Source organism: Nyctereutes procyonoides, unplaced genomic scaffold (assembly GCF_905146905.1).
Source record: "Nyctereutes procyonoides isolate TBG_1078 unplaced genomic scaffold, NYPRO_anot_genome, whole genome shotgun sequence".
Taxonomy (NCBI): domain Eukaryota; kingdom Metazoa; phylum Chordata; class Mammalia; order Carnivora; family Canidae; genus Nyctereutes; species Nyctereutes procyonoides.
This window is the reverse complement of record NW_026575034.1, coordinates 15,228,088-15,254,429: the sequence shown is the minus strand read 5'-3', so window position 1 is coordinate 15,254,429 and position 26,342 is coordinate 15,228,088. Positions and strand designations below refer to the sequence as shown.

Here is a 26,342-nt window from a genome sequence, read left to right as displayed (position 1 = left end):
CCTCCAGACTCAAGTCTAGTCTTGCCAGTTCTTGCCCTCCCCTACTAGGGGGACCCAGGCAGGCCCCATGGCACCACATTCAGACACATCCGCAACCACTACCAGCTGTCTTCTCAGCCTCAGATCCAGACACCTTCACACGTGTGGTTTTTGTAATGTAAGGTGCGGAGTATCGTGCCTGACACACAGTTAGTGTCCCATCAATATCTTTCATGATTTTCATTAGTACTAGCTTTATTTTTTTTAAAGATTTTATTCATTCATTCATGAGAGACAGAGTGAGAGATGCAGAGACACAGGCAGAGGGAGAAGTAGGCTCCCTGTGGGGAGCCTGATGCAGGACTCGATCCCAGGACCCCAGGATCATGCTCTGAGCCACCCAGGCGCCCTGACTTTATTATTTTTATGAATACCCTTGTCGTGTTATTAGGTAAATGTCTGTGGGCTTCTCGAGGGCAGGAACACCACCCCATACTCATTTATCCAGGCTTCTCCAGTTTGCCTGCACATATTGCCTGGCACTTAATCAATGTGTATTAAATGAATGAATGATATAAATTCTAGTAATTTCCAGGAAGCTAAACTGATTTGGTACCCAAACATCAATATTAGTGGGTGTTTAATATTTAAAGGCTTGTAAACGCAATTGAACACAGAGAGGAAAAGGCTTTGGCACACGTCCGTGTGGAAAAGCCGTGAGCCTCAACTGAGCATCTCCTTCTGCGACTGCGGCTTTTAACTCCCCCCACAGATTTCTGGTTGGGATCTGAAAGTGTCTCGAGATGCTCTGTGTGGGGCTTTCAAGGCAAGGGTGGAACGTGGCCATGGAGTGATGGAACATGGTCATGAGGTAATCTCGCTGCTGTGAATGGTTCCAGAACCGCCCAACATCGCGTCCGTGTGGCCCCGAGTCAGGCACAGAGCAGTCACATTCGATTATTTCAGAGCCCAGCCTTCCTGTTGAAAAGGTGATGATGCTTTTTGTCAACTTAAGTTTAGACCCTTTGTAGGTCGATGGCTGGGCACACATATTAAAAAGCTATATAGGCAGGCTAGCCAGCTGGAGAGAACCAGTTTGCTGGTAAAAATATGCCTCAGGAGCTCCTGGGAAGAGTCAGTCTGGAGATAGTTTGGGGACCCTCTAACCTCGACTCCCCCTCTGGCTGTTTTGCTATCTTCCTCTTTCCCAGCAAAGTTTCTCAAAAGAATTTTTGGCCCTGTATCTGCTTCCCCACCATTTATCATTCCCCACTGAGGTACAAGCTGGGTACCACCCCACACCTCCACCGGCTTTCCCTTCTGAGGTCATCATGTCTATTCTGGTGATGTCCTATGCTGTGGCATCCGACACTACTGAACATCTGGCCCCCCTTCCCCAGGGCAGGAGGTTCCTGGGATCTCATGCCCGGTTCCCTTCTGCCTCCGGCACACCCCGCTTCCCCAATTTCATCTGCTTTTCTTCTCTGTGTAATGGTGGCCCCTTCTCTTATTTTCTCACATCCTCTTCCTGGGTGTTTCACCTCCTTCTCCATTTCAGCCATCACCTCTCTGATAATCACTCTCTGAAGGTATAAGATCTTTTCTTTTTAATATCTATTTGACAGAGAGCACAAGCAGGGGGAGTGGCAGGCAGAGGGAGGTGGGAGGAGCAGGCTCCCTGCTGAGCAGGGAGCCCAATGTGGGGCTCGATCCCAGGACCCTGAGATCATGACCTGAGCTGAAGGCAGACACCTAACCGCCTGAGCCATCCAGGTGCCCCTGTAAGGTGATCTGCTTTCTAGGCATGCCCACCTGGGTGTCACACAGGCACCTTGGAACCAACCCAAACTGAGCTGCTTATCGTCCCCCTCCTCACCAAAAGCCATTCTGCTTTCCATAGCCATGCATGGTGTCACAACCACACTGCCATTGCTCCGATTAGAAACCTGGGAGTCATCCTCTCTTGCTCCTTCTCTTTCATCCCTCATAGTCTGTCCCAAATTATGACCACCATATTCCCATATGTAATGTGTCAAACATCCCATTTCTCAACCAGGTAGTATGTGTAAAGCACTTAGAAAGTACTGGCTCGAGCTCCCTTCAGCAGCACACGTACTAAAATTGGAACTTTACGGAGAAGATTAGCATGGCCCCTGTGCAAGGATGACACGCAAATCCATGAAGCGCTCCATATTTTTTCAGGAAGTTTCCAATTGTCTTGATGCTAATGCCTTGCTAGAGGGAAAAGCAATCTTTAACTTGACAGTGACAAGACCTCCAGTATCTTATAGGTCCTCCTTAGCATATGAAAATCCTTTTGAAATCTCTGTTTTTGCTTACCTCCCCCAACTGTGCAAGTATCTAATCAACCACCCCTCATAGGCCCAGGGCAGCAGCTCTTTCTGCCCACAGGTCCTGTCCCTGTGCTTTGATAAAACCACCATTTTGCACGAAAGAAAGAAAAAAAAGAAAGAAAGAATGAATGAATGAACTGGCTTCCTACGTGCTAGGTTGCTGGAGCTTTCTCCACCATCTTCCAGCCCCACTGCTGCCACCTTAGCTTCTCTGGATCCAAAAATCCTTTTTTTCTGTGTTGTGCTGCTTCCTGCCTTTGGTAGACCTCTAAGAGCTTCCAGATCCTCTTTAGAATTTACTATTTATCTTAATGTTAAATAGGCCATTTGTGAATGGGATTTTAACTTTCATTTTGAACTAATTTTGGACTTAGAGGTTCAGAGAAAGTACAGAGTTCCTGACCCCCCAGCCCAGTTCCCTCTAATGCTAACGTCTTACCCAACCACAGTACAAGGACCAAAACTAAGAAATCAACCTTAGCGCGATACTTAACTAAGTTACAGAATTTATTTGGATTTCGCCAGTTTTTTACATTCACGTCCCTTTCAGCTCTTGAATCTAATGCAGGATCCCATGTTGCATTCAGTTGTCAGGTCCCCTCCAACCTGTGACAGTCTTTGTCTTTCTCGTCTTTCATGACCTTGACACTTTTGAAAAAGGGCTGATTATTTTGTAGAATGGCTCCGAACTTGGGTTTGTCTGATGTTTTCTGATGATTAGATGAAGGCCACAGAAATGACGGGTCCTCAGTGTATCTTATCAGGGAGTACATGATGTTAGCGGGTCTTATTACTGGTAAGTTAACCCTGATCACTTGGTTAAGGTGGGGCCTATCAGATTTCTTCACTGTGAAGTCACTATTTTTCTTAGTAATCCATGTATTTAGGGGCAAGGGAGATCATTTAACATTATGCAAATATCTTGCTTTCCCTTAAATTTAAATAAATGATTGAGATTATCAACCCTATTTTATACTTTGTATATTAGTCAGCGTTCCAGAGAAGCAGAACCAATAGGAGACATACGGGGAGATAGGGCCGGAGATAGAAACTAACAGTGTGCTGGGCACCATTCAGGTGAGCCAGGGAGCTCCGGGAAGGGCCATCCACATCATCCAGAAGATAAGAGGGTACGTGTTCTGCCTTAGGGGCTGCTCCTCATGAGCCTGGCTGTTTCTCTGTACCTTTGGTGTTGCTACCAGGGAAGACGCAGATGCTGGCCATGCGGGCCTGCCTCTTTCTGATGCTACCCCCACCCTCTCACATCTCTCACACCAACAGCTCCAGCCCTTTCCACACCTCAGGACAAAAGCTTGCTGTATTTGCATCCCCAACACCTAAGCAATAGACAGAACTGAGAGAGGCAGGAGAGGAAGGATTCTAGAAAAATGCCTACACTAGATAATCATTTCATGGGAGCATAACCTTTCCTGACTTGGGATAGCTCTGTGAGTTTCCTTAGGGTATGTTTTATTTAACTGATTCTTATCTTTAAACATGTGCTCCCCTGTTGAGAGGGATGAAAGTCATAAGGCTCTTCCCTCTGGTTTTCACAATTGCTTATGTCCGAAACAGGGTATTTTGTTCAAGCATGTGACAGAGAAAGGTCCCCTGGGCATAAAGGTTCTGGAGGAGGGTTTGTTGTTGTTGTTGTTGTTGTTTTTAATTTTAGGGTGTGTGTTTGTCTTTGCCCCTGGTAGACCCTAGAGAGTACGTCTTACACCGACCTTACTCTTGTCAATTAATATTCATTAAGCAACAACCATTTCATTTGCTACATGCTAACTGCTGCGTTTAGGGATATAAAAGTAAACATGTTGCAGGGTAACATACATTGTAACACAGGGCCTCCCTGTAACTCATGGCCTAGGGGCACAAAGGGCTGTGGGATATCAAGTAGTTTAGGAAAGGTACCTTGAAAGAGGGGGCATTTTGAATGTAGCCTTGTGGAAGGAGAATTTCAACCAGGTGTAGAGGGAAAAGAACATTTTTTTTTTTTTTTTGGGAAAAGAACATTTTAGCACAAAATGCTGCTGGTACACCCTTGATTTCCATTGAGGCAGAATGTTGTGCAGACAATGAGGGCATGGGTAGGTGATCATCAAGATTAGTTGTGCAGGACGTGTGGCTAACACAGATGAGACCCAGCACCCAGACCTTGATTTCTTACACAGTCTCCAATAATAGAAACCAGGGTATTTGGAGAATTGGCAAACTCTCGGACTGGAGCATTTTGCAGTGCCAAAAAGAGGGGCTGAGAAAGTATATGTATCTGTGGGGAAAGTATTCAAGATCAACCTAAAGCAGCCCACCATTGGCTAATGGTGGAAGATTTTGAGCACATAAATGAATGACAGTAATATTGGGTTATATAGTCTAAAGTGTAAAATCAATATCCCTAAGTTCATGTTGATATAAATAGCTAAATAAATGAGAGAAAACGGACAATTCTTTCCCACTGAATAATTGTAAATTATTCACGTATTTACAACCCCCTCAAAGAAGTAAAAGTTTGAGTGGTTTGCATTTTAGTGACTGGCTTCCAGTGATTATGGTATGGAGCTGGGGAAGGCAAGTAGCTTTGCAGTAGAGAAACAAGGTACAGACCCTGCTTTGACCAGATGATCAAAGTTAACATCACCAATGATAAGTCACATTGATAGCATGTACCCTTGATACGATACAATGAAAAGAGCACTTCACTTCTGTGGTCTTCCTCCCCAACCCATAACCTCAGTCTAACACTGAGAAAAACATAGGAAGAACTCAGTGCTCCTCAAAACTGTCAAGGTCATGAAGAGCAAGGAAAGTCTGAAAACCTATAACAGAATAGAGGATGCTAAAGGTGACAGTGATGAGTAGGTGTGAACAGAAAAAGGACATTAGGGGAAAACTAGTGAAACCCAAAGTATGGAGTTACTATTCATGTACCAATGTCAATTTAGTAGTTGTTAACAGTGGGTGAAACTGGATTCAGAATATGAAGGAACTGTCTCAACTATAGTTTTTAGCTTTTCTATAAGTCTAAAAACCATTCTAAAATGAAAATTTTTATTTAGAGAAAGAGGAAGAGCCTGCATTATAGAGAACCTTGAACGAAGAAGTTTAGACTACATTGGGTGGGTAGGCAGTAGTAACTGCTGATGGCCTGTGAGCCAAGTGACATCAGAAATGGGGCTTTTGAAGATGATCTGGAAGCAGTAGAGGAAGTACCAGCACAGCATCTCCTTGTAATGATGATGTCAAACTAGAGGGGGAGCTGTATAGATGGGGAAAAGTTTCCAGAAAACCTAGCGATACAAGGAATAAGCAACTAAAGGAAACTGGTGGATGTTGAATGGGGATGGCCGCATGAATCCCAGGGAGAGCAACATCTTGAAGGGTTTGATCATATTGGTTTTGACAGTCACTTCCCCACACCCAACAGTAAGTAGGCTGAAGTAGAAACTGTGCTAAAACTGAGAGAGGAATGAAGAGAAGGACAGGAGACTAAGTTCCAACCTTGGCTATACCACTACAACATTTCTCTACAGCTCAGGTCACTCTTCTGTAAAACCAGGATGATGGCCTCTACAACCTCACAGCTGAGCTAATACAGTACCACTAGCCACGTGTAGCTATTAAAAGTAATCAAAAGTAAAAATGTATGTACTTAGTCACACCCGCTACACTTCAGATGCTTGATAGCCACTTGTGTGTGTCTAGTGACTACATTCAGAGAGTGCAGAAATGAATATCTCTGTCATAGCAGTAAGTTCTTTTGGACAGCACGTTCTAAGGTCTTCCTGCTCTAACAGTCATTGATTCTAGAACACTTGCAGGTAATGAGTACTGCTATTCTTAAACTGGAGGAGGCATTTTTCTGGCCTCAGCTGGGTGAGGCAGGATATCCAGCTTGAGGCCAGGATAAAGAGGATCCTCATATTTTTTTGTTTATAAGTAATAGAGAAGCTCTCTCAAATTTCTTATGAAGTGGAAGTGCAGAGCTGTACATATGATATGTCACTGTGTGTGTGAGTTGAGGGACACCTCTAATGCTTGAGTTTGTAGAGAACATCTTAGGGTAATAGTCACAATTAATTCTATAGAATGGAACCAGGGAACCTGGAACTACAATGGGAAGAAGGGACTTAATAATTTTCACAGCTTGAATTTTTTCCATGTTTATATATTATCAACCTTATTTAAAAAAAATACAAGGGTTTTATATATAAATTTTGGTAACAGATGTGAAGTAACCTATCAGATGTCAAATAATCCTTGATACATTTCAACAGCTATCCCAAGTAAAGCCATAAGAAAAGGGAACTACCTAGATATGATGGTGAAAACAATGAATATATTAAATAGTGAAATATCAAAGACATGGTATCAGGGACAAGTCAGAGATGATGGCTTTCACTACCATTATGTTTCGAATATACTACTTAATGTAATAAGAAAAGGAAATAGATTTTAGCGTTCAACATTGGCTAACTAGGTGTTCAGACAAATCCTCTTGGCATGTTTTAAAAATCTGGGTGACTTTCAAAATATTTTTAAACTGATATAGAAGGGAAGGAAGTTCTTCTGATGCCAGAATGAAGGAAGTGTAAATCTAGTAAAATAAGTATTAATTCCTAATGGCCTGTGGCCTAAGGCTTAATAGGTCACACATGCAGGGTCAAGAGAAAAAGCCTGGATGAAGTTAGATCAGAGACTCCTGAATAATGCCGAGCATCTCTGAAGGGCAACAATTCCAGTGGGCATACTAGAAAGTCTCATCCTATAGAGAGTCAGTAAGGATAAATGTCTCAGCCTTGGATATACATGAAACAACAACAAAGTCTGCCCTTGATAATTCTTTATCAAATGTCTGTACCCACACAGATTTAGGAGTAGGATTCACACTACTTATGTGGCTTTAAAAGCCCCAAGATGGAGGAATCCCTGGGTGGTTCAGCAGTTTAGCGCCTGCCTTTGGCCCAAGGTGTGATCTGGGAGTCCCAGGATCGAGTCTGCATTGGGCTCCTGGCATGGGGTCTGCTTCTCCCTTTGCCGTTCATTCATTCATTCTCTCTCTCTCTCTCTCTCTCTCTCTCTCATAAATTAATTAATTTTTTAAAAAAGCCCCAAGATGGGAAGGAGAGAGGAAGATGGCAGAGTAGAAGAATCCTGAGCCTGCATTGTCCCACAGACACATTGAAGAAACAACTAATATGTAATACAGCTCACTCTGAAATGACCTGAGACTTGCAGAGCAGATATCCACAACTAAAGGCTTCAAGAGAAGGCCACATTGAGAAGGATAGGAGGGGAGGAGACATGGGAGGGACCCAAACCCTTGGAACAGTGATGACCCACATACAGGAGGGCTATTACAGGCACTGGATGTCCTCCCCAAGGAGTAAGGAAACCAAGCCTCAAATCTATCACCTCTGGCCCTGGGGACCTATACCATGAAGTCCCCATAATGTCTGGTTTGAAAATCATTGGGGTTTAATTCTCAGGGCAGGGGGTGGGGTGGGGGCAGGTGGTAGGAAGCTAAGCTTCTGCTCGTAAATGGCCAGCACACTGTATCACTTGACCTGAGACCCAGCACAGAAATAGAAGTTTGAAAAGTGCCTGGGATATACATCAAGGAGAATTATTAATAACTTTAGGACGTGTGCCAAAGTGAGGTAGGTATCTGCAAGAGCTTTCTCTGAAAATAGAGGTGCTAGCAGGCCTCATTTTTCTTATTCCCCTTCAGCCTAGCTAGCTGGGCATTTGTAGAAACCAGTTCTGACACTCTCCATCTACCTTGTAACCTTGCAGCTCCTACCACACCCATGGGGCAGCCCCAGATCGTACCAGTGTCTCTCTAGAGCAACTCCTTCCCTGGGGAGGGGGGAGCTTGTCCCACCCACCATCACACCCACTATAGTTGCACTATAGTTGCAGCCAGCCATGCCAGGGGCAATTGTTGCTCATCAGTGTGCCTGCAGCAGTTGCATCCAAACCGCAACAGGAGGGCATATATAACACACATGGAGGACACTCGTGGAGTACCTGTTTCTGGTGACTAGAAGGATTGTGCTACTAGACATCACAGGATGCATTCTACAGAAGACTGCTATTTTCAAGACCAGGAGGCATACCTGACCTACCTAATACATTGTAAGAAACACAGAGAATCAGAGTAAAAGGAATATCCAAACAAAAGAAAAAGACAAAAAATTCCAGAAAAACACCTAAACAAAATGGAGATAAGCAATTTACCTGATGAAGAGTTTAAAGTAGTGGTCCTAAACTTTACTCACTGGACTTGAGAAATGAGTGAATTAAATCATGGGGAACTTAAACAAAAGAGAGAGAAAATATGAAAAATAACTAAGCAGAGCTGAATAATAACTGAAAAGAAAAACACCATAGAGGGAATCAACAATACAGTAGAGGATGCAGAAAAATGGAGCAGTGATCTGGAAGACAGAGTAGTAGAAAGCCCTCAAGATAAACAATAAAAGAAAAAAAAGAATTGTAGAGAATGAGGATATGTTAAGAGAATGCTTCATCATCAAGAATAATAACATTTGCATAATAGGGGTTCCAAAAGGAGAAGAGAGAGATACGAGGCAAAACTTAACTTCAAGAAATAATAGCTGGAAACTTCCCTAACTGGGGACAAAAAACAGATATCCAGGTCCAGGAAACACAGAGAACACCAAAAATTATGCACCCAAGGAGGTCAACAACAAAACACATAGTAATCAAAATGACAAAAGGATAAAGAGAGATTCTTAAAAGCAACAAGAGGAAAGTGAACAGTTACACACAAGGGAAAACCCATAAGGCTATCAGCTAATTTTCCAGCAGAAACTTTGCAGGCCCAAAGAAAGTGGCATGTTAAATTCAAATTGATGAAAAAATAAAATCTACAACCAAGAATACTCTATTCAGCAAGGTTATTATTCAGAATAGGAGAAATAAAGAATTTTCCAGACGTGAAAGGAATTCATCACCAGTAAACTGGCCTTACAGTAAACATTAAGAGGACTTCCTTAAATGGAAAAGGCCATAATTAGAAATTTCAAAAAAATATGAAAAGAAAAAAAATTTGACTGCTAAAAGCAAACATACACTAAAGAGAGCAATCACTTTAAAGCTAGTATGATGATTAAAACACGAGAATTATAAAATCAATTATACCTTTTCTTTTTAAATTATACCTTTTAAAAAAATAGTCCAGGGACTCAAAAGATGTAAAATCTGACATCATATACATCAAACCTGGAGGGGAAGAAGTAAAAATGAAGTTCTTTTAGAAACTATTGAAACTTAAATGACCACCACCTTAATATAGACTGCTATATACTTAGGATGATATATATGAACCTCATTGTAACCAAAAACCAGAACCTCTCTTGGATAAAAGATAAGGAGAAAGGAATCCAAGTATAATACCAAATAAAATCATCAATGACAAGAGAACAAGAAAGGAACGGAGAACCTACAAAAATAACCAGAAGACAATTAACAAAATGGCAAGAAGTACATACCTATCAATAACTACTTCAAATGTAAATGGTCTAACTGCTTCAGTCCAAGACATAAGGTGGAAGAACGGATTAAAAAATGAGACCCATCTGGGCACCTGGGTGGCTCAGTTAAGCACCTGCCTTTGGCTTGAAGGGGATCAAGCTCCACATCGGGCTCCCTGCTTAGTGGGAAACCCTCTTCTCCCTCTCCTCCCCACTCCCACCCTATCTCTCTTTTCTCTCTTTTTCTTAAATAAATAAATAAAATCTTTAAAAAGACTCATTAATATGCTTCCTACAAGAGACTCAATTCAGAGCGAAGAACACATAAAATGAAAGGATGGAAAAAGATATTCCATGCAAATAGAAGTGAAACAAAAAAAGCAATACTTACATTGGCAAAATAGACTTTAAAACAGAGATGGTAGATTCTGGTCCAAGATGTCAGCTTAGGAAGATCCTCAACCATTCCACAGGCACAACAAATCTATACCTATTTATAGGGCAATTCCTACTGAAGAACTTAGGGCTGACTGAACAGCTGCACAACAAAAGATAGACCACATAGAAAACAGCAAGAGAGAGACATGGCAGATGCTGTGAATTGCATTGGGGAGGGACAGTACTAAGTGACCAGGAACAGATTTCTCAGCCCTGGGGCATAGAAAAAAAAAGGCTGCATTTAAAAGGGCAACTAGAATATAAAGGAACCTGCCCTAGAGCCCTGACAAATGCCAAATGCCAAAGAGAAAGCTTCTGGGACTTTCTCTATAGAGAAAAGTGAAAGAACTCAGACCTTCAACAAGGAAATAGAAAATATTTTTTAAAAATCAGTTGAAGGATAACTGAAATGAAAAATACATTAGAGAGAATGAACAGATTAGTAGATGCAGAAGAATGGCAGCAATCTAACAGACATTGTCATGAAAAAAGCTCCCAAGCTTAGCAGAAAGGAAAAACGGGAGGGAGGGAGAGAGGGAGGAAAGGAGGAGGAAAAAGAGAAAAATTTTAAATGAGGGTACATAAAGGGGAGGTCTTAGTCAACATCAAGCACAATACAATTTGTATTATAGGGGTCCCAGAAGGAAAAGAGGGAGAAAGGGACAGAAAACTTATTTTAAGAAATAAATGAAAACATTCCTAACCTGGGTAAGGAGAGACATTTAAGTTCAGGAAGCACAGAAAACCCCAAACAAGATGAATCCAAGGAGTTCTACACCAACACCACAACACATAATAATTAAAGAGAATTTTTAAAGCAACAAGAGAAGGGTACCTGGCTGGCTCAGTTGGTGGAGTATGTGACTCTTGACCTCAGGATTGTAAATTCAAGCCCCACATTGGGTGTAAAGATTACTTTAAAAAAATAAAATATTTTTTAAAAGTGAATAAATGCAGCAACAGAAAAGAAAACTGTTACATACAAGGGAAACCCCATTAGGCTATCAGCTGGTTTTTCAGCAGAACCTGTGCAGGCCAAGAGTGGCATGCTATATTCAAAGTGATGAAAAGAAAACACCTACAACCAAGAATACTCTACCTGCCAAGATTATCATACAGAATTAAAGGACAGGTAATATGATTTCCTGACAAACAAAAGCTAAAGGGACTTGTTTGTGTGGAAAAGAAAAGGCCATAATTAGAAGAAAATTATGAATAAGATGTAAATGTGACAACATACACATAAAATGTAGAGGAGAATGTATAAAAGCAGTTCTTTTTGAATGTGTTTGAACTTAAGTGACCATCAACTTAACACAGATTGTTGTATACTTAGATTGTTATATATGAACTTCATTGTAACTCAAAGCCTATCATAGATACAGAAAAAATAGAAAGCAAAGCATAACACTACATAAAGTCATCAAAAACAAGGAAAGAGAGCAAAAGAAGAACAGATAAAAACTATATAAACCACCAGAAAACAATTAGCAAACTGGCAGTTAGTGCATACTTTCAACAATTACTTTGGATATAAATGGTCTAAGGGCTTCAATTAAAGACATAGGATGGCAGGATGGATTTAAAAAAAAAAAAAAAGACCTGGGGTGCATGGGTGGCTTAGTCACTTAAGTATCTGCCTCTGATTCAGGTCATAATCCCAGGGTCCTAGGATTCAGCCCCCCATCAGTCTCCCTGCTCAGCTGGGAGCCTGCTTCTCCGTCTCCCTCTGCCTATTTGTGTCTCTGTCAAATAAATAAATAAAATCTTAAAAACAAAACAATACCAATCTATATGCTGCCTACAAGATACTCACTTTAGACCTAAAGACGCATAAGGAATAAAAGTGAAAGGATGGAAAAAACTATTTTATGCAAATGAAAAAAGGTGGCAGGGGATGAGGGAAGCCAGAGTAGCAATTTAAACATCAGATAAAATAGACTTAAAAACAGACTTTATTAAGAAACAAACAAGGGCACTATAATAATGATAAAGGGATCAGTTCAACAAGAGGATATAACAACTTTAAATATCCATGCACCCAATTTTGGAGCACCTAATACATAAAGCAAATATTAACAGAAATAAAGGGCAAACTTGACAGTGATATAATAATAGTAGGAGACTTTAACACTCCACTTACATCAATAAGTAGATAACTCAGGCAGGAAATCAATAAAGTAGCAGTATCGGGGCATCTGGGAGCTCATCAGTTAAGTAGCCAAGTCTTACTTTTGGCTCCAGTCATGATCTCAGGGTCATAAGATTGAGCCCCAAGTCAGTCTCTGTCCTCAGCACAGAATCTGCTTGGAATTCTTTCCTCTTCCTCTCCCTACTCTAACTAACTAAATAACTAACTAACTAACTAACTAACTAACTAAATAAATAAATAAATAAATAAATCTTTAAAAAAAAGGAAACAGTATCTTTGAATGACATATTAGACCAGATGGACTTAACAGTTACATACAAACCATTTGATCCAAAAATAGCAAAATACACATTCTTTTCAAGTGCACATGGAACATTCTCCAGGATAGATCACATGTTAGGCAACAAATGTCAATAAATTTAAAAAGTTTGAAGCTGCCATATATGGCATCTCTTCTGACCTCAACAGTGTGCAACTAGAAATCAATCACAAGGAAAAAAAAATACAAAAAACACGAACACATGGAAGCTAAACAGTATGCTACTAAACAACCAATGGGTCAATGAGATAAAAAAATACATGAAGAAAAATGAAAATGGAAAAAGAACAATCCAAAATCTTTGGGAACACAGTGGAAGAAGTTCTAAGAGGGAAATATAACAATAAACAGGCCTACCTCAAGAAACAAGAAAAATCTGAAACAACTTAACCTTACACCTAAAGAAAAAGAACAAAGCCCAACGTTAGTAGAAATAAAGATCAGAGGAGAAGTAAATGAAATAGACTAAAAAAATAGAAAAGAGCAATGAAACCGAGAGCTGGTTTTTTGAGAAGATAAAATAGATAAAACATTAGCCAGACACATCAAGAAAAAATGAGGACCCAAGTTAATAAAAAATGATACGAGTAACAACACCACAGAAATACAAAGGAATATAAAATACCATGAAAAAATGTATGCCAAAAAATTGGACAACCTAGGAGAAATGGATAAATTCCTAGAAACATACAATCTTCTAAAACCGAATGAGGAAGAGACAGAAAATCTGAACAGACCAATTCTAGTACTGAAATTGAACCGGTAATCAACATTCCCAACAAAGGCCAGGACCAGAACAATTCACAAGTGTATTCTGCCAAACATTTAAAGAAGAATTAATACCTGTTGTCCTCAAATTATTCCAAAAAGAAGAGGAAGGAAAGCATCACCCTGGTACCAACACCAAACAAAGACATCACAAAAAAAAAAAAAAGAAAGAAAAGAAAACTTCAGTCCAATATCCCTGATGAACATAGGTGCAAACAACCTCATCAGAACATTAAAAAACCACATTCAACAATACATTAAAAGACAATCATGACAACTACATGGGGTTATTCCAGGGATGCAAAGATGGGTCAATACCCGTAAATCAATCAATGTAATACACAACATTAAACTGAAGAATTAAAAACCATATAATCGTTTCAATAGGAGCAGAAAAAGCACCTGACAAAATTCAACATCCATTAAAAAAAAAAACTCAACAAATTGATTTAAAGGGAACATAACATAATAAAGTTCATGTGTGAAAAACTTTAGCTAACATCATACTCAATGGTGAAAAACTGAAAACTTTAACTCTAAAATAAGAATCAAAATAAGGATATCCACCTCTTACCACTATAGAAGCAGAAGTTTTAGACATTTAGCACTCAGAGAAGAAAGAAAAGGCATCCAAGTTGGTAAGGAAGAAGTAGAGATGTCACTATTTGCAAATGACATGATATTGTGCATAGAAAATCCTAAAGACTTCACTACTAGAATAAATGAATTCATTAAAGTTTCAGGATACAAAACCAATACACAGAAATCTGTTGAGTGTGTATACACTAATAACAGTGTGTATACACTAATAACAGATAACAAAGTAGCAGAAAGAGAAAGTAAGAAAATGATCCCATTTTCACTTGCACCTAGGAGAATAAAATACCTGGGAATAAACTTAACCAAGGAGGTGAAACACCTGTACTCTGAAAATGATAAGACACTGATGAAAGAAACTGAAGATGGCACAAACAAATGGAAAGATATTTCACACTCACGGATTGGAAAAATTAATATTGTTAACATGTTCATATTACCCATGGCAATCTACATATTTAATGCAATCCCTATTGAAATACCAACAATATTTTTTCACAAAAATGAAAGAGAAAATCCCAAAATTTGTGTGGAACCACAAAAGACCCCAAATTGTCAAAGTAGTCTTTAGAAAGAACAAAGCTGGAGGTATCATAATTCCAGATTTCAAGAGATACTTAAAAGCTGTAGAAATCAAAACTAATGGTATTGGCACAAAAATGGACACATAGATCAATGCAACAAAATAGGGAGCCAGAAATAAACCCACACTTATGTAATTAATCTATGACAAAGGAGGAAAGAATATGCAATGGGGAGAAGACAGCCTTTTCAATAAATGGTGCTGGGAAAACTGGACTGCTTTCTAACATCATACACAAAAATAAACTCAAGGTAGATTAAAGCCCTAAATGTGAGACCTGAAACCATAAAACTCCTCAGAGAAAACATAGACAGTAGGAGGCTGGGAAGGTGGTGATGGTGTAGGAGGACCCAAGATGACCCAAATTCTAGCAGAAGAAACTCCACTAAAGGTAGAGAAAAGCCCACATCAAAGAAAATAGGACAAGCAGAGACATAGTTTGGGAGTGAAACATACTGTGGCCATCTGCAGTTGGGAGGAAGCTAGGAGTGTGAAGAAACAGACTATCACACCAGAGAGCCCATATAGGAAGACAAATCCCCATATTTGGCATTGAAGGCAAAGGGGGCCGTATCTCATGAGTTCTTACTACTAGTGGACTTAAAGCCTAGAATTTTAAAAATCAGCAGGCTCTGTTCCAGGAAAGTCTGGAGGCCATTAGGAAGCAGAGTCCCAGCCCTTTAAGAGACAGCAAGATGAATAGCCCATGGAAATACAGTAATTTGAAAAATGCCTAGGGCACACAGGAAGGAGAGTTATTTACTCATTTCAGAGCATGGCCCAGGAAGACAGGTATCACAGGGAGATCCCTCCAGGAACAAAGGAGCTAGTAGCCACCATTTACCTCCCCTGCCCTTCAGCATAAACACACAGCTATCTACAAGAACCAGCATAGCATCTACACTCACTACCTAATGTGCTTACACCAAGCCGTGCCCCCCAAACACACACACTTCAGCGGATCCACCCTTCCCAGGCACACTTGCCTCAGTACTGTGCTGCAGGTCCCCTCCCAAGAAAACTGATGCAGACTCTGCCAATGCTACCTCTCCTGACCCACGTTTTGCAGGGCCTCTGTACCAGTGGTGGCAGGTCTTATTTCAAAAGCAGACCAGTTCATATCTTATTAAATGCGCCACCCCTGGCTGAAGACCAAAAACTCCCCACAACAGGCAAAAAGAGCCTCTCTAGATGACTAGACTGAGGGAAAAAATGGAGGACACAACAGTAAGGCATACACAACACACACAGGAGACACTTCCTGAAGCACCAAGTCCTGGGAAACAGAGGACATTGCACTTCAGGGCATGATAGGACAGGCCATTACCTTCAAGAACAGGAGATTTAGCTAACTTTCCTAACACAGAGAAACAGAGAGTTAGACAAAATGAAGAGACAGAGGAATATGTCCCAAGGGAAAAAGTAGGACAAAACCATAGTAGGAGACCTAAGCAGAAGAGATAGAAGCAATATGTCTGATAGAGAATTTAAGGTAGTGATCAAGATACAGGACTTGAGAAAAGAGTGTACGGTATCAGTGAGACCATTAATAAAGAGACAAAAAAAAAAAAAAGAAAACACAACCAGAGATGAAGAACACAATACATGAAATTTAAAATATACTTGGTGGAATAAATAGGAGGCTAGAGGAAGCAGAGAAACAAAATAATGACCTGGAAGACAGTATAATAGAAACTAATCAAGTTGAGCCCGTGAGAGAAATATTTATGCAAAATGAGAATAGATTTAGATTTAGGGAACTCAATAACTCCATCAAGTATAATAAAACTCACATAGGATCTCAGAAGAAGAAAAGAGAAAAAAGGGCCAAAACTTTATTTGAAGAATAGCTGAAAACTTCCCTAATGTGGGGAAGGAAACATACCCAGATCCAAGAGGCACAGAGGTCCCCCAACAAAATCAACCCAAGGAGGTCCACACCAAGACACATAGTGATTAAAACGCCAAAAAGTAGTGATAAAAATTTTTTTGAAGGAGCAAGAAGAAAGTCTGTTACATACAAAGGAAACCACATAAGGCTATCAGCAGAATTTTGGCAGAAACTTTGTGGACCAGAAGGGAGTGGCATGATATATTCAAAGTGCTGAAAGGGAAAAATTTGCAAGACTACTAAGAATACTCTATCCAGCAAGGGTACCATTCAGAATAGAAGGAGAGATAGAGTTTCCCCAACAAACAAAAGCTAAAGGAGTTCATGTCCACTAAACCAGCCTTATAAGAAATGTTAAAGGGGACTCGGAGTGGAACAAAAGGACTATAGATAAGAGTAAGAAAAGTAGGAAGCCCAAATGCAGTAAAAATAAGTGTATCTGTAAAAAATAAGTCAGAAGATTCACAAAAGGATGTAAAATATGACACTAGATATGTAAAATGTGGGGGCAAGGAAAGGAGTAAAGAATGGGTTCAAACTTAAGTGACCATCAACTTAATGTAGACTGCTGTATGCAGAAGATGTTATATGCAACCCTAATGGTAACCACAAATTAAAACCAGTAACAGATATGCAAAGAATAAAGAAAAAGGGATCCAACTATGTCACCAAAGAAAGCCAACAAACCATAAAAGAGGGCAAGACAAGGATCAAAGAAAAACTAGGAAAACCACCACAAAATAAATAATAAAATGGCAATAAAAACATATCTATCAGTAATTACTTTGAATGTAAATGGACTGAATGGTCTAATCAAAAGACATAAAGTGGGACACCTGGGTGGCTCAGCAGTTGAGTATCTGCCTTCTGGGATCTGGGATTGAGTCCCACATTGGGCTCCTTGCAGAGAGCCTGCTTCTACCTCTGCCTGTGTCTCTACCTCTCTCTGTGTAGATCTCTCATGAATGAATGAATGAATGAATAAGTTTTTAAATATATATATATATGAAGTTTTTAAATATATATATATGAAGTGTATAGAGTGAATTAAAAAATGAAACCCGGGCAGCCCGCTGGCTCAGCGGTTTAGCACCACCTTCAGCCCGGGGTGTGATCCTGGAGATATGGAATCGAATCCATATCAGGCTCCCTGCATGGAGTCTGCTTCTCCCTCTGCCTGTGTCTCTGCCTCTCTCTCTCTCTCTCTCTGCCTCTCATGAATAAATAAATTTTTAAAAATCTTCTTAAAAAAATGAAACCCACCTATGTGCTGCCTACAAGAGACTCATTTCAGAACCAAAGACATCTGCAGATTTAAAGTGAGGAGTTGAAGAAATATTTATCATGCAAATAGATGTCAAAAGAAAGCCAGGGTCCCGTACCTATATCAGACAAAATAAACCATAATATAATAAGAGACAAAGAAAGACACTATATAATAATAAAGAGGATAACCCAACAAGAAGATAAAAGAATTGTAAGTATTTATGCACTCAGCATTGGAGCACCCAAATACATAAAACAGTTAATAACGAACATAAAGGAAACAATCAACAGTTATGCGATAGAGTGGGGGACTTTAACACCCCACTTACATTAATGGATAGATCATCCAAACACAAAATCAACAAGGAAACAGTGGCTTTGAATGACATCCTGGACCAGATGGATTTAACCAATATATTTAGAACATTCCATCCTAAAACAGAATATACATTCTTTTCAAGTGTACATGGAACATTCTCCGGAATAGATCATATATTAGGCCACAAAACAAGTCTTAACAAATTCAAGATTGAATGAACACAAATACTTGGAGGTTAAACAACATGCTACTAAACAATGAATGTTTCAACCAGGAAATCAAGAAGAAATAAACACATAGAAAAATAAAAATTAAAATAATGGTACAAAATCTTTTGGATGCAACATGAGCAATTCTAAGAGGGCAATTTGTATCAGTATAGGCCTACCTCAAAAGCATGAAAAGTTTCAAATAAAATAACCTAACCTTACCTCTAAAGGAGCTAGAATAAAAAGAAAAAAACAAAACCCAAAACCTGCGGGGGGAAAAAAAAGGAAATACAGAAGATTAAAGCAGAGATAAGTAATACAGAAACTAAAACAAACAAAACAAAGAAGCCCTAATAGAACAGATGAATGAAACCAGGAGCTAGTTTTTTTGTTTTAAAGATCAACAAAATTGATAAACCTCTAGCCAGACTCATCAACAAAGAGATTGAGAAAGAACTCAAAATCCTAGACAAAACATGAGAAATAATGACACCATAGAGATACAAAGGACTATAAGAGAATATTGTGAAAAGTTATACCAACAAATTGGACAACGTACCAAAACTGAATCAGTAAGAAATAGAACATTTGAACAGACTGATTACGAGTAATGAAATTGAATTGGTAATCAAAAAACTTCCAACAAGCAGAAGTCCAGAACTGGAGAAATTCACAGGCAAATTCTAAAACACATTTAAAGAAGAGTTAATAACAATTCTTCTCAACCTATTCCACAAAATAAAAGAGGATAGAAATTTTCCAAATTCATTCTAGGAGGCCAGCATTACCCTGATACCAAAGCCAGATAAAGACACCACAGGAAGAGAGAACTGCAGGCTGAGTATCTCTGATGAAAATAGATTAAAAAATGCACAAAAAAATACTAGCAAACTGAATCCAACAATACATGAAAAAGATCATCACAATCAAGTGGGATTTATTCCTGGCATGCAAGGGTAATTCAATATTTGCAAATCAATCAGTGTGATACACTGCATTAAGAAGAGAAAGGAAAAAAACCATATGATCATTTCAATACATACAGAAAAAACATTTGACTAAAGTACGACATCCATTCATGATAAAAACTCTCAACAAAGTAGGTCTAGAGGGAACATACCACAACATAAAGGCCCTATATGAAAAACCCACAACAAATACTATACTCAATAAGAAAAACTGAGAGCTTTCCCCCTCAGGTCAGGAACATGACAAGGATTTTACTCTCATCACTTGTAAACAACATAGTGCTAGAATTCTAGCCACAGCAACCAGACAACAAAAAGAAATAAAATGCATCCAAATTGATAAGGAAGAAGTAAAATGTTCACTATGTACAGATGACATGATATTATATAGAGAGAACCCTAAAGACTCTACCACAAAACTACTGGAGCTGATAAATGAATTCAGTAAAGTCACAGGATACAAAATCAATGTACAGAAATCTCTTGCATTTCTATACACTAAAAGCAGCAGAAAGAGAAATTAAGAAAATAATCCCATTTACAATTACACCAGAAAGAATAAAATACCTAGGAATAAGTTTAATCAAAGAGATGAGATGCCTGTTTTTTTAAAAAACTATAAAATATTGATGAAAAAAAATTAAAGACAACACAAAGAAACGGAAAGACATTCCACAATCATGGATTAGAAGAAAAAACTCTGTTAAAATATATATACTACCCAAAGCAATCTACAGATTTAATGCAGTCCTATCAAAATATCCACAGCATTTTTCACAGAACTGGGACAGACAATCTTAAAATTTGTGTGGAACCATAAAAGACACCGAACAGCTGAAGCAATCCCGAAAAAGAAAAACCAAACTGGAGGTATCATAATTCCAGACTTCAAGTTATTTTACAAAGCTATAGTAATCCAAACAGTGTGGTACTGGCACAAAAATAGACACATAGAGCAATGGAACAGAATAGAATACTCAGAAATAAACTTACAAATATGGTCAGTTAAATTTCAACAAAGCAGGTAAGACTATCCAGTGAGAAAAAGACAGTCTGTTCAACAAACTATTCAGAAAACTGGAAAGCTACGTGCAAAAGAATGAAACTGGACAACCTTCTTACACCATACACAAAAATAAACTCAAAATGGATTAGAAACCTAATTAGAAGACCTGAAACCATAAAAATCCTAGAAGAAAGCACAGGCAGTAATTTCTCTGACACCAGTCAAAGCAACTATTTTCTAGATAGGTCTTGTGAGGCAAGAGAAACAAAGGCAAAAATAAACTATTGAGTCTACATCAAAATTAAAATCTGCACAGAAAAGGAAACAATCAATAAAATTAAAAGGCAACCTATGGAATAGGAGAACATATTTGCAAAGACATATCTGATAAAGGGTTAGTATCCAAAATATATAAAATATATAAAGAACTCAACAACCTGAAAACACAATCTAATTTAAAAATGGGCAGAAGACTTGAACAGACATCTCTCCGAGGAAGACACACAGATGACCAACACACACACACACACACACATACACACACAACATGCTCAGAATCACTTATCATCAGGGAAATGCAAATCAAAATGACAATGAGATATTGCCTCGCACCTGTCAGAATGGCTAAAATCAAAAACACAAGAAACAAATGTTGACAAGGATGTGGAGAAAGAGGAACCCTTTTGCACTGTTGGTGGGAATGCAATCTGGTACAGCTCCTATGAAAAACATTATGGAAGATCCTCAAAAAATTAAAAATAGAAATACCCTATTATCTACTAATTCCACTACTGGATATTTACCTAAAGAAAATGTAAACACTAATTTGAAAAGATATATGCACCTCTATGTTTACTGCAACTTTACTTACAATAGCCAAGTTATAGAAAGAACTTATTAAGTATCTATCAATAGATAAATGGATAAAAAATGTAGTATGTGTGTGTGTGTGTGTGTGTGTATATATATATATGCAATAGAGTATTATTCGCTATTAAAAAGAATGTGATCTTGCCATTTATGACAACACAGATGGACCTAGAGAGTATTATGCTAACTGAAATATGTCAGAAAAAGACAAATACCATATAATTTCACTAATATCTGGAATCTAAAGACAAAACAAAAACAGAATCACAGAGAACTAATGGTTGTCAAAGGGGAGGGGGACGTAGGGAATGGGAAAAATAGTTGAAGTGGATTAAGAGGCACAAACTTCCAATTTTAAAATACTAAAGTCATGAGATTGAATGGTACAGCATAGCAAACATAGTCCATAATATTGGAATAACTTTATACAGTGATAGATGGTAGGTACACTTATCATGGTGAGCTTTTCATAATCTACATAATTGTTGAATCACTGTTATTCACCTGAACCTAATATGTCACCTACAATTAAAAATAAAATTAAAATTAAAGTTTGCTATATTTTCAAGAAAAAAGCTCCAAACTGGGTGTTATTCTGTATGTTGGTAAATTGAACACCAATAAAAATTAATTTATAAAAAAAAAAAAAGAAAGAAAAAGAAAAAAGCTCCAAGATTGAAATGTAGTTAAAAGTTATTCCAGGGGATCCCTGGGTGGCTCAGCGGTTTAGCACCTGCCTTCAGCCCAGGGCATGATCCTGGAGTCCCGGGATCGAGTCCCACATCGGGCTCCCAACATGGAGCCTGCTTCTCCCTCCTCCTTTGTCTCTGCCTCTCTCTGTCTATCATAAATAAATAAAATAAATAAATATTTTTAAAAAAAGTTATTCCAGATTATTAGTGCTTCCCAGGGCAAAAGCAAAATATGTCCTTTTCGAGGAATGAACTTTCAACCTAGGCCACAAAGAGCTCCCAGAGACAAAGTTTCAAAGAAAGTTAAAAATCAGAAATCACAAAACACATGAGAAGCAACCACTTTGAGCAAAGATCAACAGAATAATAGACTGTAAACTCATCCCACAAATGCTATATATTAGCAACTGATCAGTTATGAAATATGTTTAAATATGTCAAATAAAAAACTTTAAAAGGCTAATGAAAGGATTATTTTTTACAAGCTATTAAGGGGCACCTGGGTGGTGCAGTCAGCTAAGTGTCAGCTCAGGTCATAATCTCAGAGTCATGAGGTTGAACCTCAAGTTGGGCTCTGAACTCAGCATGGAGTCTGCTTAAGACTCTCTCTCCCTCTGTCCCTCCCCCATACTCACTCTGTCTTAAATCTTTTTTTAAAAAGTAATTATCAAAATTGGACAAGTCAATGTGAAAGAGAACCAAACAGAACTTCTAGAAATGAAAATATATATATATATATACACATATATATGTGTGTGTGTGTATATATATATATATATATATACATATATATATATATATATATATATATATAATTAGAAACCTCAATGGATCAGACACAGCTAAAGAAAGAATTTGTGACCTGGAAGTTGGCACTGAAGAAATTACCCAGAAGGCAATGTAGAGACAAGAGTGCCTAAAATAAGAAAGCGAACAAAAAGATTTTTCTAAGAAAATCTAACATATAGCTAACTGAAAATCCAGCAGAAAAAGATAAGGAAAATGGAGACAAGGCAAATTTAAAGATATAATGAATGGGAATTTTCTAGAATTGATGAAAGATATGACTTTTCAGATTAAGTTCACAGGCTCCCAAATATGATAAATAACAATAAATCTATACCTACACGTTATAATAAAACTTAAGAACACTGAAGACAAAGAAATGACTGAAAGCAGAGAGAAAAGGTAGATTACCTGTAAAGGAACAACAGCGTGAAAGCTATCTTCCCTCAGGAGCAATAGCCAAAATATATTGAAATAAAATCTTCAAAATTTAGAAAAAAAATTGTCATATGTTACCCAGGGAAAAAAGCTGTTTTCAAAAAAATGAGACTCTTAACTACAGGAAACAAACTGAGGGTTGCTGGAGGGGAGATGGGTGAGGGGATAGGGTAGCTTGGTGATGAGCATTAAGGAGGGCACTTGATGTAGAGTGCTGGGTGTTATATACAACTGATGAACTACTAAATTCTACCTCTGAAACTGATTATACATTATATGTTAATTAAATTGAATTCAAATTAAGAAAAATTTTTAAATGAGAAAATGAAGTCATTTTAAGCAAACATAAATTGAGAGAGTTTACTTCTAACAGACCCTCGCTAAAAGATATCTCTAAAGGATGTATTCCAGGAACAAGAAAACTGAACCCAAAAGAAAGATTTGAAATGCAGCAGAAAATGATGAGCAAAGGTCACATGGTAGGTTGAATAAAACTAATAAAACCATGCCAGTCTAGTCAATTAATATATGACAAAGGAGGCAAGAATATACAATGGGGAAAGATGGTCTCATCAACAAATGGTGTTGGGGAAATTTGACAGCAACATGCATAAGAATGAAACTGGACCACTTTCTTACACCATACACAAAAATAAACTCAAAATGGATTAAAGGCCTAAATGTAAGACCTGAAACCATAAAAATCTTACAAGAGAACATAAGCAGTAATTTCTTTGACATTGGCCATAGCAATATTTTTCTAGATATGCCTCCTAAGATAAGGGAAACAAAAATAAACTAGGGGTATTACATCAAAATAAAGAGTTTGTACAGTGAAAAAAAAAACACCAAAAAAAAACCACAAAAAACAAAAAGGCAACCTACTGAATGGGAGAAGATATTTGAAAACAATATATTGGATAGGGTGTTAAAATCTAAAATATATAAAGAACTTATACAACTCAACCAAAAAAAATCAGATAACTCAGTTAAAAGCAGGCAGAGGACCTGAATAGAAAATTTTTCTAAAGATGACATGTAGATGGACAACAGACACATGATAAGATGCCCAACATCAGTAATCTTCAGGGAAATGCAAATTAAATACATATTTTTCCAAAGGAAACAAAAACACTAATATGAAGATCTACGCACCTCGATGTTTATTGCAGCATTATTTATAATAACCAAGATATGGAAACAACTCAAATGTCCATTGACAGATGAATGGATAAAGAAGTGAGTGTGTATATATATGTATATACAATGGAATATTAGCCATGAAAAAGAATGAGATCCTGCCATTTGTGACAGCATGGATAGGCCTAGAGGGTATTAGGCTAGGTGCCATAAGTCAGACTGAGAAAGCCAAATATCATATGATTTCACTTATGTGGAATGTGAAAAACATAACCAATGAATAAACAAAAAGCAGAATCATACCTGTAAATACAGAGGACAAATTCATGGTTGCCAGAAGGAAGGGGCAGAGGATAGGCAAAATGAACAAAGGAGAATGGGAGATACAGGCTTCCAGTTATGGAATGAATAAATCATGGGAATAAAATGTACAGTATAGGAAATATAGTCAGTGATACTGTAATAGCACTATATGGTGACACATGGTAACTACACTTGTGGGGAGCATAGCCTAATGCACAGAGATGCTGAGTCACTATCTTGTATACCTGAACCAATATAACATTGTATGAACTATACTCAAAATTTTTAATAAAATAAAATAAAGGGATCCCTGGGTGGCGCAGCGGTTTAGCGCCTGCCTTTGGCCCAGGGCGCGATCCTGGAGACTCGGGATCGAGTCCCACGTCGGGCTCCCGGTGCATGAGCCTGCTTCTCCCTCTGCCTGTGTCTCTGCCTCTCTCTCTCTGTGACTATCATAAATAAATAAAAATTTAGGAAAAAATAAAAATAAAATAAATAAAATAAAATAAAAACTTACAATTAAAAAGATCACCATGATTGGTAGATTGAAGCAATAATTAAACAAATATAAAACAATCACAATAATGTCTAAATTATTGATTTAAGAAATTAAGATAGAATCCCAGACAACTATAACACTAAGTCAGGAAGAGTGTGATTCAAGTCAAAGTATCCTCTCAAGTCCTGTATTATTTAGTATACAGGCTAAGTGCAGTAAGTCAGACTCAGAAAGCCTATATTGTTTCTATTCCGTTAAATATACATGGCAAATTTTTTAGGCTAGCCACTAAAATAATAAAACAGAGTGTATAGCCTCCCTACTAGTAATTGGGGGAAAAAATGAAATGAGAGAGAATAGAAACCTTCATCCAAAAGAAATCATGCCTGTGGAAGGGTGGATAAAGAACCAGAAAAAGCAGAATAATAAAAAGTTGAAAATAAGTTGGGAGAAGTGAATCCAAGTATATTGATGAACGCATTCAATATAAATTGACTTTATCCATTTAAAAGACAAAGATTGCCAAACTAGATAGCCCAACAACATCTTGCTATATGCTATTTATAAGAGACACTCTTAATTTATGGAAACAAAGAATGATTTAAAGAGTGGAAATAATTAGGGGCACCTGAGTGGCTCAATCAGTTAGGCATCCTCATGGTGGTGAGTTCAAATCCCACATTGGGGGACACCTGGGTGGCTCAGTGGTTGACTGTCTTCCTTCGGCTCAGGGCATGATCCCAGGGTCCTGGGAAGAAGTCCCACATCAGGTTTCCCATGGGGAGCCTGCTTCTCCCTCTGCCTGTCTCTGCCTCTATCTGTGTGTCTCTCATGAATAAATAAATAAAATCTTTTTTATTTTTTTTCTTTTTCTTTCTTTTTTTTAATTTTTGATTTATTTATGTATGATAGTCACAGAGAGAGAGAGGCAGAGACACAGGCAGAGGGAGAAGCAGGCTCCATGCACCGGGAGCCCGACGTGGGACTCAATCCCGGGTCTCCAGGATCGCGCCCTGGGCCAAAGGCAGGCGCCAAACCGCTGCGCCACCCAGGGATCCCTTTCTTTTTTTTCTATAAAATCTTTTTTAAAAATCCCACATTGGAGTGGTTTAAAAAGTGGAAACAATTACACACACTAAACTAATACTAATTAAAAGAAAGCTGGGGTAACTATTTTAATATCCGACAAAACAGACTTCAAGGCAAAAAGCATTACTATAGAAAGTCTTTACATATTGAGGAGACTAAAGCTACTAGGAAAATACA

At 38.3% G+C, this 26,342-nt stretch overlaps 1 protein-coding gene and 1 non-coding gene across 2 annotated transcripts in view; both read left to right on the top strand.

Moving 5' to 3' along the window:
• The window catches only part of PARVA (parvin alpha), a 166,501-nt gene that overhangs the window by 102,691 nt on the left and 37,468 nt on the right, over positions 1 to 26,342 (top strand). The gene's annotated exons all lie outside the window — the stretch shown is intronic.
• Positions 2,071 to 2,177, top strand: LOC129505165 (U6 spliceosomal RNA). The gene has a single exon (XR_008663474.1). It is a non-coding gene; the product is annotated as a U6 spliceosomal RNA (small nuclear RNA).